At 32.0% G+C, this 12669-nt stretch overlaps 1 long non-coding RNA gene across 1 annotated transcript; it reads left to right on the top strand.

The window, feature by feature from the left end:
• The first annotated feature begins 1904 nt into the window (after positions 1 to 1904).
• LOC148607170 (uncharacterized) lies at positions 1905 to 12407 on the top strand. The gene is made up of 4 exons (XR_015915429.1): positions 1905 to 2130; positions 9211 to 9258; positions 9573 to 9629; positions 10296 to 12407. It is a non-coding gene; the product is annotated as an uncharacterized LOC148607170 (long non-coding RNA).
• The last annotated feature ends 262 nt before the right edge of the window (positions 12408 to 12669 follow it).

Genomic DNA, 12669 nt, shown 5'->3' with positions numbered 1-12669 from the left:
TAAATTGGCACCTCTTTTTCACTGGTCTTATATGATTGATTAAAAGTACTAAATTTACGTTGTAACAATTTTGTTAATATATATAAAAAAGACTGAAAATTAAAAAAAATATATATTTTTATCTACTCGGAAAACCACTTGGCCCATAAAACCAAATTTAGCAGGAGTTCTGAAACGCCTCTGAGCTTCTGGTATTATTATCATAATAGGGGATAGCAACTATTGTATTACATGTGAAATGACGAGTCTACAGAGGTGCACGCCACAAAAAAAAAAAAAAAAAAAAAAAAAAAAATGAAAAGAGGGGTGCTTTGGTGGTAAAGGGGGATAGGTCATATATAGGATAAGGGGAAAAAAGAAAGGTGATTTTGAGATGTTTTCGTTAATTAAGGAACTGTACATTTATATATGTATATCTGTTATGAATCTGTTTTGATCTTGAACTTTGTGAGTTTTATGCTCGTGAAGTTTTGTGAGTTTTATGCTCATATAGTTTTATGAGTTTTATGCTGTTGAAGGATATCAGTTATCCGAAATATTCAATTTAAATTTTACAATCTTTTGGTGAGAGAGAGAGAGAGAGATTGCACATGAATTAGGGATTTTGCAAGAGTTATCGTTCCTAATTTGGTGGCTGATTTGGTTGATCACAGTTGGAGATGAATAGGTTTTTTTTTATTCAAAAGTACTGATCTGTACAGAAAGGATTATCGTTATGCACAAATATAGCATAAACACCATTTCGTCAGTGGTTTTTGTCTAATTCATGAATCAGATTATCATTGGCAGTGTCTGAATTTTATATGGATAGGTACTTAAACATAGAAAATAGCACGCACGATATAGGTCCGTAAACATCAATCAGCTGAATCTATTTAACGGAAACTTTGCTATATCTTTCAAACTAATGATTTGATAGTATTCATAAAAACAGGAATCATTTTTTTAAAAAAAACAAAATGTGGTATTTAGTATTAATCCGAGAAACATGGAAGTATACCTTTTGTCAGTGCTTGTAACTTGTATAACGTTATTTAAAGTGAAAGGAGGTGGAGTGTGTTTTCTTGAGAGGTATAGTTGTCAAATTGTATATAATCGTTCATACCATAGTGCAGTTTTTTGCAACATTTAACAACTTGAATCAGAGGAACTTGCAACATATTTGTTTCGCCCCGCGTATAATAATGGTTATTCGTATTTTTATATTGCAAAGAAGTAAACATATAAAATATAAACGTTTGTTTTTTTTTTTTTTTTTTTTTTTTTTTTTTTTTTTTTTTTTTTTTTTTTTTTTTTTTATTATTTCTTTTTTGATCAAAGCAATATTTGGCCACAGACTTCCAATTATTGATTCAATAGGGTTTTATACATTTTGTCACTGACATTTGTGGCTGTAGCTTCGACCATTTCATTCGTTTGGATATAAGGGACCACTCAAATCGACTGGAATACACCTCAGACTCTCGGGGGATAAAGTATGATTTTTCCCAGTTACCTCCAAACTTCGAGATAATGCCAAAATGTCCTCCGACACCAACATGATACTTGAAACAAACACTTGGCCTCTATGATAATTTTTTTCAACTTTTAATTATCATTCCCACGATTTTAAAGTCTCTGATACACTTCACTCTCAGTAATTAATGTAAAGTGATATTCTTGCACGACATCCAAGTGTCCATTGGCATTTAGTGTCTGTCTAGTACCACTTTTTTTTGTCTGATTCATGCGAAAGATCACAAGAGGTATTAGTCCAGTTAGTAACTCTTTTCAATGTAATACCGGTAGTGTATCATACATATTTCATTTCATTAAAAGCGATATATAAAGTTGTTGATGTTATCTCGGCTTAAACTAATGCAATTATTGTATGAAAATGCAACTGATAAAATCTTATGCCCTTTTAAGCATTTTAACATGTGAACATATGGAACAAACAAATTAACAATTTCGGCATTTTGGCTAAATTGTCTGCATTAATATGTATATAAAATGGATTGTGTTTTAATAGAGTATTAATAATGTCGTTGTACCGTTGAAGCTAATTCTATTTTTTTAGGACGAATGGCATAATTGTAAAAATATGTTGTGTAGATTATTTCTATAAATCAACAACAGACAATTGTCAGGGTAAGTAACTTGTTATTGCTTCCTATTTACTATAAATAGACATATTTTGTGGTCGGGAAACCATTTGCATCGTCCTTTTTTTTTCAAAACCATCTTTCATAAGGTAACATTAGCTCCAACATTATCTTTCACAAGTTAGCAATATAATCCACATTTATTTTCATCAGTTAGCAATAGATCCCACATTATATTTCACAAGCTAGCGATATATTCCAAATCATCTGACAGGCTGACAATATATTATATATTCCCCATTACCTTTCAAGGTCTAGCAAAAAGATGCTACGTTACCTGTCGCAGATAAGCAATAGACTTCACATTATCTGTTGTAGCCTGGCTATAGACTCCACATTATTTGTCAGGTTGCCTATAGACTAAAACTATCTGTCACAGGCTAGCAAAAGACTAAAATTATCTGTCATTGACTAGCAATAGACTCAACATTATCTCTCAGGTTATAGACTCAAATTGTCTATCAATGGCTAGCAATAAACTCCATATTCCCTGTAGCAGGCTATCAATTGGCTCAACGTTATCTATCAGGTATGCTCTAATTATCTGTCACCGGTTTGCAATAGACTTTATGTTATCTGTCACAGCTATCAATAGATTCCGCATTATCTGTCGCACGCTAGACAAACATTTTACATTACCTGTAACAAGCTGGCAATATATTCCACATTTTCTGCCGCAGGTTGTAATAAACTCCAAATCATCTGTCGCAGGCTAGCAATAGACATTATCTGTAACAGATTAGCAATATATTAGAATTATCTGTCATAGACTAGAAATGGACTCCACATAATCTTTCACAGTCTAAGATTTCACATTATTTGTCGCCGGCTGGCAATAGATTCCACATTATCTGTTGCAGGCCGGCAATGAACTCCACATTATCTGTTGCAGGCTAGCAACACACTCCACATTATCCGTTGAAGGCTGGCAATATACTTTACAGTACCTACCGTAAGAATAGTCTCCATATTATCTTCCTAAGGCTTGCAGTATACCTCACAATATATGTTACAGGCTAACAATAGACTCCACATTATCTGTCGCCAGCTGGCAATAGATTCACAGACTCCATATTATTATACTTGATTTTATTATCTAAGAAGAACCAATGACGAAGTTAAATACGGCAATTATCAACACCACTTGTATAATATGAAAAAAATGATTTAGGTACATGTTGTAAACATGAAAGACGTAACCATTTTTAATTTACTGATGCCAGATTTGATTTCGGAGTTACTTTTTATCATTTTATTTCACACTTTTTGCAACAGTTACTTTAGAACTCGATCATCTTGTTTTAGTAATACCAATAAGTTCAACATTATTCATCATTTTATTCATATGTGTATATCCTCGATTAATTTTACACCGTCAAATGAAAATAACATTAAACCGGGAAATAACTCTCGATAATAAAGAAATCGAAGGAATTATTTAGATAAATATTTCATGCATATTTTTTTCTGATTTTCATCGTTTTTGTATTCTGTCATCGAAATAAGTGTATCAGAGAAGGTTTTGGTTAAAAAAAATTCTTTGATTTGTTTCCAACATACAATTAGATAATGGTTTTTCCAACAAGTGTCTGAATAATAGAACAGCGCAAACAAGTGAAAATGTCTTTTCGAAGATAAGATTGTTGTTTATTTCTAGAATAAGAGATTATATGTCGGGTGAAGAGTATTTTGGTAATAAGAGTATAGCATATTTGTCGATATACATTTACATTGTTTTAGAACTGAAAAGTTTGGTACGTAGCTTCATTATATATTCTGTGTCTAGACTGTGTACAAACATAAACCTTTGAATACACTTTGTTCAATTCAAATCACTACAAAACGGAAATATGCTCTTTTCATTCTATCTTTCTGATTGCGTGTACTTATAGAATGTGATTAGTTAAATGTTTTATATATGAAAGGAGATGTTTGGGAATAAATTATTAAACAAGATACAGAGGTGTACTTCAAAAGTCACTGTTGAAAAAAAAACATGTGCTTAATTGTTAAGTATTCCGAAGTTTAGAGTAGTAAATATAAGCAAAGGATCACAATTTGATACACAGAAAAAACATAGATAGTAGATGGTGATGATGTTATGGAGATGTATTGCACGATTATAGAAAGAGTAATCGAGGGAACCAATGTCATAGCGGTAATCAAAAGAATATTATCCAGGGACAAAGACCAGACATGGAAAACAGACATACATAACAAGAAACATAAAGGAACTCAAATCATACATACAAAGTAACAAAAGCAAATGAGCAACTCGACTCCACCAAAAACTGGGAGCATGGACCAGGTGCACCGATAGGGTAAGCGTCCTCTGTTTTTCTAGAAACACCCGCCGAGTTGCGCATAATAACAAGGTCAAGTCCGGGGTAGACAAACGAGGAAAGGAAAACCATAAAAACCCGTTGAATAAATCAGTTTTCATGGTGCAGATGGATACACCATAAGTTCATAAGTACACCACGAGTTCATGATGACGGCCAAAAACCTTCTGTAGTGATAACTTCAATATTGTGGCAATATAACCCTGTTCCAGAAGCCTATTTGTTAGAGTTCTAGCGCGATACAAAAAGTCTGCGTAGTTTCGGCAAGCTGTGGCATAACGTTTGAATTGTGATATGAAACTCCACATGCAGGTGCTAAAGGGATGTTGCCACAGATGAAAAGAAAGTAAACAATTCTGAATAAAGTCACCACGTTTATCGTAAAGTTTGGTCAATAGTTTCTATTACCATCGATTTCTAAGTGTAGGTCAAGATATGAGGCTGACTTCACAGTGTCTGTAGTATCCTTTATCTCCAGTCCTTTCGGGTAGATGCAATGTATCAAACCCCGTAATTAGGACTGTTTAAAGATAATACGTCATCTATATAGCGGAAACTGATATCAAAGGATCTAGCCAAACGATATTCTTTCTTTAGGATCTGATCAAATATAAAGTCAGCCTCATAAGAGTTATGAAATAGGTCAGCAAATAACGGTGCACAATATGTTCCCATTGGAATGCCGACCCTTTGTTCAAAAACACGTCCACCACACTAGATAAATATGTTGTCGATTAAGAATTCCAGCATTTTGTAAACATCTTCCTCTGTATATTTGGAAGATGATTTGGAAGTATTTCTTTCAAAGTATGAGGAATCTCTACCAAGAACTATGTATTCGTATCTAGGTGTACCATCATTTTTTGGAGAGAAAAAACAACAATGTATAATGTTTTTAAGTCGAGTATGGGGAATAGAAGTATACAATGTTGAAAAATCATAGGTTTTAATGCTATTATATTCTGATAATAATCTTGAACTAATTTTCTCCAAAAGATCTTTTGATTTTTTCAGGATTCACATTGAATTGATACCACTACGGGAGTAACAAGTGTTGTGGTAGGACTGCAGGCCCCCTTTGACAGTTTTGAGTATATAAGTCAAAAGTTTTGAAAGATATTTGGTGGTACATTTTGCAGATCCAGCTATGAAACGTTGTTTGTATGGATTCTTGTGGAGTTTAGGAATCCAGTACATAGACGGTAAATCACAATCTTGGTATTAGGTTAGACTAATAACGTCCTCTTAAACAGATATAAATTGATTCATTGTGCTTAAAAAAGTAAGCAAGACATAATTTGAGTTGCATTGAAATGAAGGGGATTATCATGTTACCCTATCTGTTCACTATGATAGGGATGAAACAAGACGTGTGCTATAAAAGGTAGGATTTGCCCATATACATCCAGATTCATAACACAGACTAAGTCATTTTAAAAAATTGCAGATAACAAGTATACATAAATATTGAAAATTTCTGAATGTTGTGCGCATTTTTCCAGGAGTAATTTTTCATCAGGACCATAAAATTCAAATAGATCAAGACCTAAAGAGTAATTAAGGGAACTAAGGTTATAGCGGTATCCAAAAATATTGTAATCAAGGGACAAAGACCAGCCATGGAAAACAGACACACACAACAAATAACATAAAGTAACTAAAATAAAACATACAAATAACAAAAGTAAAAGAGCAATTCGGACTCCACTTAAAACTAAAAAAAAATGATTATAAGAAGTACTCAAACATTATGTAGAGTAAGCCAAATTCAGCATAGAATTTTTATACTAGTGCAATACAGAGAATGTTACCTCAGTGTTCAGGGGTTTGCAAACTTCAGTTAATAATGTATGATCTCATTCAAGCCAGACCTGTTTAACTAGTGGACTGGTAAATGGTTGAATAAAAAGAATTTATTCACTTAAAGTGTTTCACACTTTCTGCAACAGTTTAGAATTCTATCATATTTGTTTGTTGTTATGGTTTGTATGTTTTTTTTACTATGTGTTTGTTTTGTTTTGTTTTGTTTTTTTTTTTAATATAAGAACACTTCTAACGTCATCATTATTAATACTTGTTTTACATTAGTCTACATGTATCTTCAGTGAAAATTACGCCGTCAATGGGAAAATACCCTTAAACCAGGAAATAACTATCGATAATAAAGACATTGAAGGAAGTGTTTAAGATAAATATTTCATGCATATTACATTTTTCTGATTTTCATCCGTTTTGTATTATGTAATTGAAATAAGAGTATAAGGAAAAGGTTTTGGTTAAAGAAATTCTTTGATTTATTTTCAAAATGCAATTTAATAATGTTATTTCCGACAAATGTCTGATAAAGAGATCAGTACGAACAAGATTCAAATGTCTTTTCGAAATTAAGATTATTGTTTATTGTTTATTGTTTATTTCGAGAATAAGAGGTTGACCTACCACATCAATTACCGTAAAGTTGTAATGAAAATTCAATTTTCATTTTATTGTGATTTAATTGAGGCGATGGTACAGAGCAGTATATTTTGTTCTGAATACTTAATGATTTGTATACCTTTATTTATTTTATTATTATTTCATTTGATTGAATACAAATTTTAAGAATGATTTTGCGGGAATTAATAAAAGTGCAATAACAAACTGAATATATAAGAAGTGTCTCAACCCGTTTTGTTAAATCCTTACAAAGAATTGGTTCAAATCAATATGATTTGATAAGATTATTCTGTCCATCTCCTCGATCTATATTGCTAAAAGCGAAAGTTTCACAGAATAGAGTTCAACATTATATTAATGTTCATTTCTAATTCTTCTTATAGGCTTCTGGAACAGGGTTATGTTGCTACAAGATTGAAGTCATCACTACAGAAGTTTTATGGTCGTCATCATGAACTCGTGGATCGTTATAGTGTATCCATCAGCACCATGAAAACTGATTTATTCAACGGGTCCTTTTCTCTTTTGTCTACCCCGGACTAAACTTTTAATGAGCAACTTGATGGGTGTTTCTAAAAAGCATAGGACGCTTACCATACCGATGCATCTGGTCCATGCTCCCAGCTTTTAGTTGAGTCCGAGTTATTCATTACCTTTTGTTACTTTGTATGTGTTATTTTAGTTACTTTATGTTCTTTGTTGTGTTTGTCTGTTTTCCATGTCTGGTCTTTGTCCCTGGATTACATTCTTTTGATTACCGCTATAACCTTGGATCCCTTGATTACTCTTTGATTACAGCTATAACCTTGGTTCCCTTGATTACTCTTTGAAGTGTGTTACTTTGAAGTAGCACAATATCATTACCTAATTTAGTCATTCATTTTGGTATACTTCATTTAACGTAATACGCGCGTTTCACGAAAAAAAAATGCTTCATATGTTTTCAAATGCTTTTAAACATATAGTAACATATATTTAGGAATAATATGGAAAGAATATTTTTTTTGTGCTTCAAAAACAATTGAAATCATATTTTCACTACAATCACATGAAAACTCTTTTTTATATATATGAAATCCTATCTAAAAGATGTAATGTCATACGATGTTTAATCAATAGTTTTAAATCAAGAATTAATTCGTTAATTATCTTCCAAATATACCGATGAAGATAATTTTAAGATTCTCTGATATTTTTAATCGCCAACATACTGGTCAAGGTGGCATTCCAATGAGGACAAATTTGCTCCATCACTGGCTGACTTATTCCTTCACTCTTATGAGACGGACTTTATAGAAGTTCAAGCCCAAAGGAAATGACGTCGTATAGCTAGATCATTTTATCTTAGTTTCAGCTATATAGATGACGTTTTATCGTTAGACAGTCCTAGCTTCGATGAATATATACATCGCATCTACTCCCAAAGAACTTGATTGAGAGGATACAACAGATACTGTGAAGTCATCCTCATATCTTAACCTACACTTAGAGATCGATGGTAAAGGAAAAGTATTGACCAAACGCGATGACTTTTATTCAGAATTGTCAACTTTCCTTTTATATGTGGCAACATTCCTTCAGCACCAGCGTATGGAGTTTTCATATCAAAATCCATACGTTATGCCAGAGCTTGCCGTAACTAGGCAGGCTTTTTGTATCTCGCTAGATTTCATACAATTAGGCTTCTTCAACAGTATCTTGTTGCTACAAGATTTAAGTCATCACTTCAAAAGTTGTTTTGGTCATCATCATGAACTCGGTGATCGTTACGGTGTATACATATGCATCATGAACATGTGTCTAGAAAAACAGAGAACGCTTACCCTATCGGAGCAACTTGTCCATGCTCAAAGTTTTTAGTGGAGTCCGAGTCGCTCATTTACTTTTGTTACTTTGTATGTATCATTTCGGTTATCTTATGTTCTTTGTTGTGTGTATCTCTTTTCCATGTCTCGTCATTTTGACCTTTGATTTCCGCTAGAATCTTCGTTCCCTAAATTACTCTTTGTTTGGGCGTCTTAAAACATGCGAGAAACATTTGTTTTGCAGGTGTTTTCAAAACATATATGAGACATATGTTGCAATTTCCCTGTGTACAAAAATAAAAACTGGATATTGAATATTATAAATTGACTTAGATATTGAAACTGTTTAATTGTAAAATAATAGCTACAAGCCCTTACAATAGACTATAACTTGTTTTTCTTAACTTGTTTAACAGTTTGAAGTTTAAGTATACATTGTATGTGTATTTCAACATTTTCATAATTTGTTTTTTTTTTTATAAGAAACAACACAGTCGCGAAAAACAACTCTGCAAGATATTCTCTACACTAGTAAGTTTTTTTAATTGTATTCTTTACTAAGACTCTTTCTCAATTGATGAAATTCGTTATTGTTTTATTACACAGCAATTGCAAAGGTTTATTGTAATATGCAGTACTAGCATTTAATCTGTACTCAAAGGAAAATTAAACACCGAATGGTTCAGTTCAACAGCATTGACGAAAACACTATATATTGTGGTTGAATAAAACTAATAGAATTCACTTTTACATCATACGTCAACTATTTTATGATAAGAGGCGTTCTATTATTTTATATCGTTTATTCGCAAAATCTATAGTATTTCAATATTACATTCTTATAGAATATAGAAGAGAAACAACATTATCAGAAGCAACTTCCCAAGATATTGCATTACCTAGTAAGTACATGTTGGTCTCTTTCACCAAATTATAATTACTAGAAACAGAAGGTTTTTTGATTGAGCGAATGATTGTGGTTTTGGCGAACCAGAATTGCCCTGTCCATTGTTTAATGTCATTTCTATCTTTATTTTCCTCCACCTTTATCGATGAATAAATTAAGAAAAAATCAGTATAAAAATCATCCCTTGCTTTCAGTACAAACCAAGTTTCAAAGTAATGCCCCTTGTAAATTTAATAACTGACAGAAACTAAGAAAGTTTATGCACCGTTCTTTTAGAATCATGAGTGAATACTTATTTTTGCAGCTTGTAAAAAATAGGGTAATACGTCTTACTGTGTGGATTGTTTACAGAGACTGTGAACATGTGTTCAATCTTAATTTTAATCCTAGTCCTATCGGATATACTGTGAACAAAAATTTGAAATTACAAAAAATAAAACAAAACAAACAAACTGGCACATTCTGAATTAAAAACCTTGAAAATAAAAAGAAAATTTAATACTCAATCTCATCACTACATGTTTTTACTTCATAACAAGTTGTCCCCCCCCGACCCCCCCCCCCATGGGACCATATTTGCGATGTCAGTATTTTTTTATCTTCAAACTTTAGTATGTTTTGTTTTGTTTGATTTTCTATGACATTTTTTTCTTGATTTCAGATGACGAAATAAGTTTAAAAGAATATATCGTCTACGTACTGTTGTTTTTTGTTTTCGTAGTTGGTACATGTATTGTAGTCAGTCACTGTATTCAGTCGCGCCGACTGAATCAAGCATTGGAGATAATACCACAACAGAGACGGGGTAATGACGACTTTTAGACATTAAATGTTGGATTAACAGGTACTGCTTTTGCAGACAACTACGAGGAAATAAATGAAAGTGGTTTTGATCGTCCATCGACCCGAGAAAATCAACTGGCATTTAGTTCCCAGAATAATGATCATGAGAGTGTTAGTCATCCTTCAGAACATGAACATATACAAGTCAGACGTATTACCTATTCGCATGCTACGACTCAGACCTCAACCGTGAGTTTGTCAAACTCGTCTTGTACTGGAACGTCCATCTCTAATGGATCCTTAGGATCCTTACATGTTTATCAAACATTATAACATAACGAACGCATTGTATCGGTGGAAGCAAATATACATGAAGAAGCTGACTCATCGAAGGAAGAAGTGAACAATTATTACTACACGAATTTATATCAGCCGCTTCACAGTAAGCGATCAGAAATACCGGACTGGTACGAATCACTCTCGGGGCCAAAGTGGCAAGACCCGACCAGGAGAACTAATAGTATTTAAAATGAATGATAAGAAACATTGAACAATAGTGACCGAAAGGTCTGATGAAAAATCTCTAAATAGTTCCAAATATATTCATAGTGAGATTAAAATTAAGTTGTTTCTGGTAAACATGTGTAACGATGTCAACAAAGTCAGAGACAATAAATTATAAATTCTACCTTAAATCTGCGGTAGACCGTTTAAATTGTATCGTACAACTTGATTAACAAAAATATTACAATAATCTTATTACAATCAGAATTCAAAAATGGTCTGACTGAACACTATCATCATATGTAAATAACAACCACTTCACGAGGAAACTAGCAGTCTAGCAATAAAAAAGTTCATTATTACTTTTTTTAGTATACTTTCCATTAAAGGTTTCCATATCTAATTTAAGAGTAACATGTGTGGTTTTTTTTAAAAAAAAAAAGAAGAAATAAGTTCAAATACTGTTTTTGTTTATGAGTCGTGTGGAGATCGGATTTTCATACAAATAATCATACGCGACATGGTACACATTTGTGTAAAATAAACCAAAACCCCATCGTTTTGCTTTTTTTTTTCTTTTTTTTAATGATTGTTTGTTGTTTCTTCGTTGTTTGTTATGTTTTTTTATTTATCATTTTCTTTGTCTATTTCTGGGAAGGCTCACAATAACCGAAAAAAAATTAAGGTGGTTCTATGACGTACAGAATTTGTTTTAGGGGTTTATTGGATTTGTTTATTGGATTTCTCTGTGTTATGCGATAATTAAACTTTTAGTCTCACTAACCACTTCTGACATTCCGATTACTTTACGTGTTAAACAAGTAATTTTCCAAGTTTCACTGTAAATTCCCAGGACAAATGAAGTCTTTAATTTGAATACTATCGCGAAGGTCCGAAACTAATGATTTCAAAATCATTATGCTAGTGGAACGATGATTGTAGAAATTCTTTACCAAATTTACGTGAATAAATTATTCTGAAAATCCACATTTTTACCTTTTATGCTAACTGATAGCATGGAGGCAAACTCATACAATATTGTAGTAAATTACAAATATGATTCGAAAGAACACATTCTCAACTTAATTTTGACTATTTTTAATCGGGTTACACACAAATAATGCACTTACAATGCATATTTCTATATTCATGGTGTGTGTTGTGTGTGCTTTTTTTTCAAATCAATTCATTGATTTATTTATCTTTTTCATCTATATCATATCATTGATTTATATACTTATCTATTAAGGAATATTTTATCATTCAATATGGATGTTTGGATGTAATGGGTAATCCAAAACTAGAACAAATGGAATTGGACAGAAGGTACAAAACACATAAAGATTTCTGCTCTATATATTTAGTCTTTATTCAATTGTATTATTATTTTTTCTATTTATTTATTTACTGTTTTATTTATTCATTGTATCATCGCAAAAAAAACTTATTTATCTTTAAAATTTGCAATAAAAAGTTTTATTTTGTTCATTTTATATATATATCGAATAACTTTTGCATTTTCGGTCACTTTTGAAGCAAGCAAATAATTTGTTAATACTGTATTTTCCAGGAATTTCAACATTTATGAAATAAGATAAATTTCAATTGACAAAGTTTGTTTAATGTTAATTAGATATGTACGTGACACGGAAATAATGGTATTAAAAGACAATATATATATTTCCGTGTCACGTCTTACGCATTTTGACCAAATTAATTGTCAATCGTTTGTTTTGATGAATAAGAAG

The sequence above is a fragment of the Perna viridis genome, chromosome 9, assembly GCF_037379345.1.
Source record: "Perna viridis isolate PV_CMFRI_1.1 ecotype Kerala chromosome 9, ASM3737934v1, whole genome shotgun sequence".
NCBI lineage: Eukaryota > Metazoa > Mollusca > Bivalvia > Mytilida > Mytilidae > Perna > Perna viridis.
This window is presented reverse-complemented; position numbering and strand designations above follow the sequence as displayed.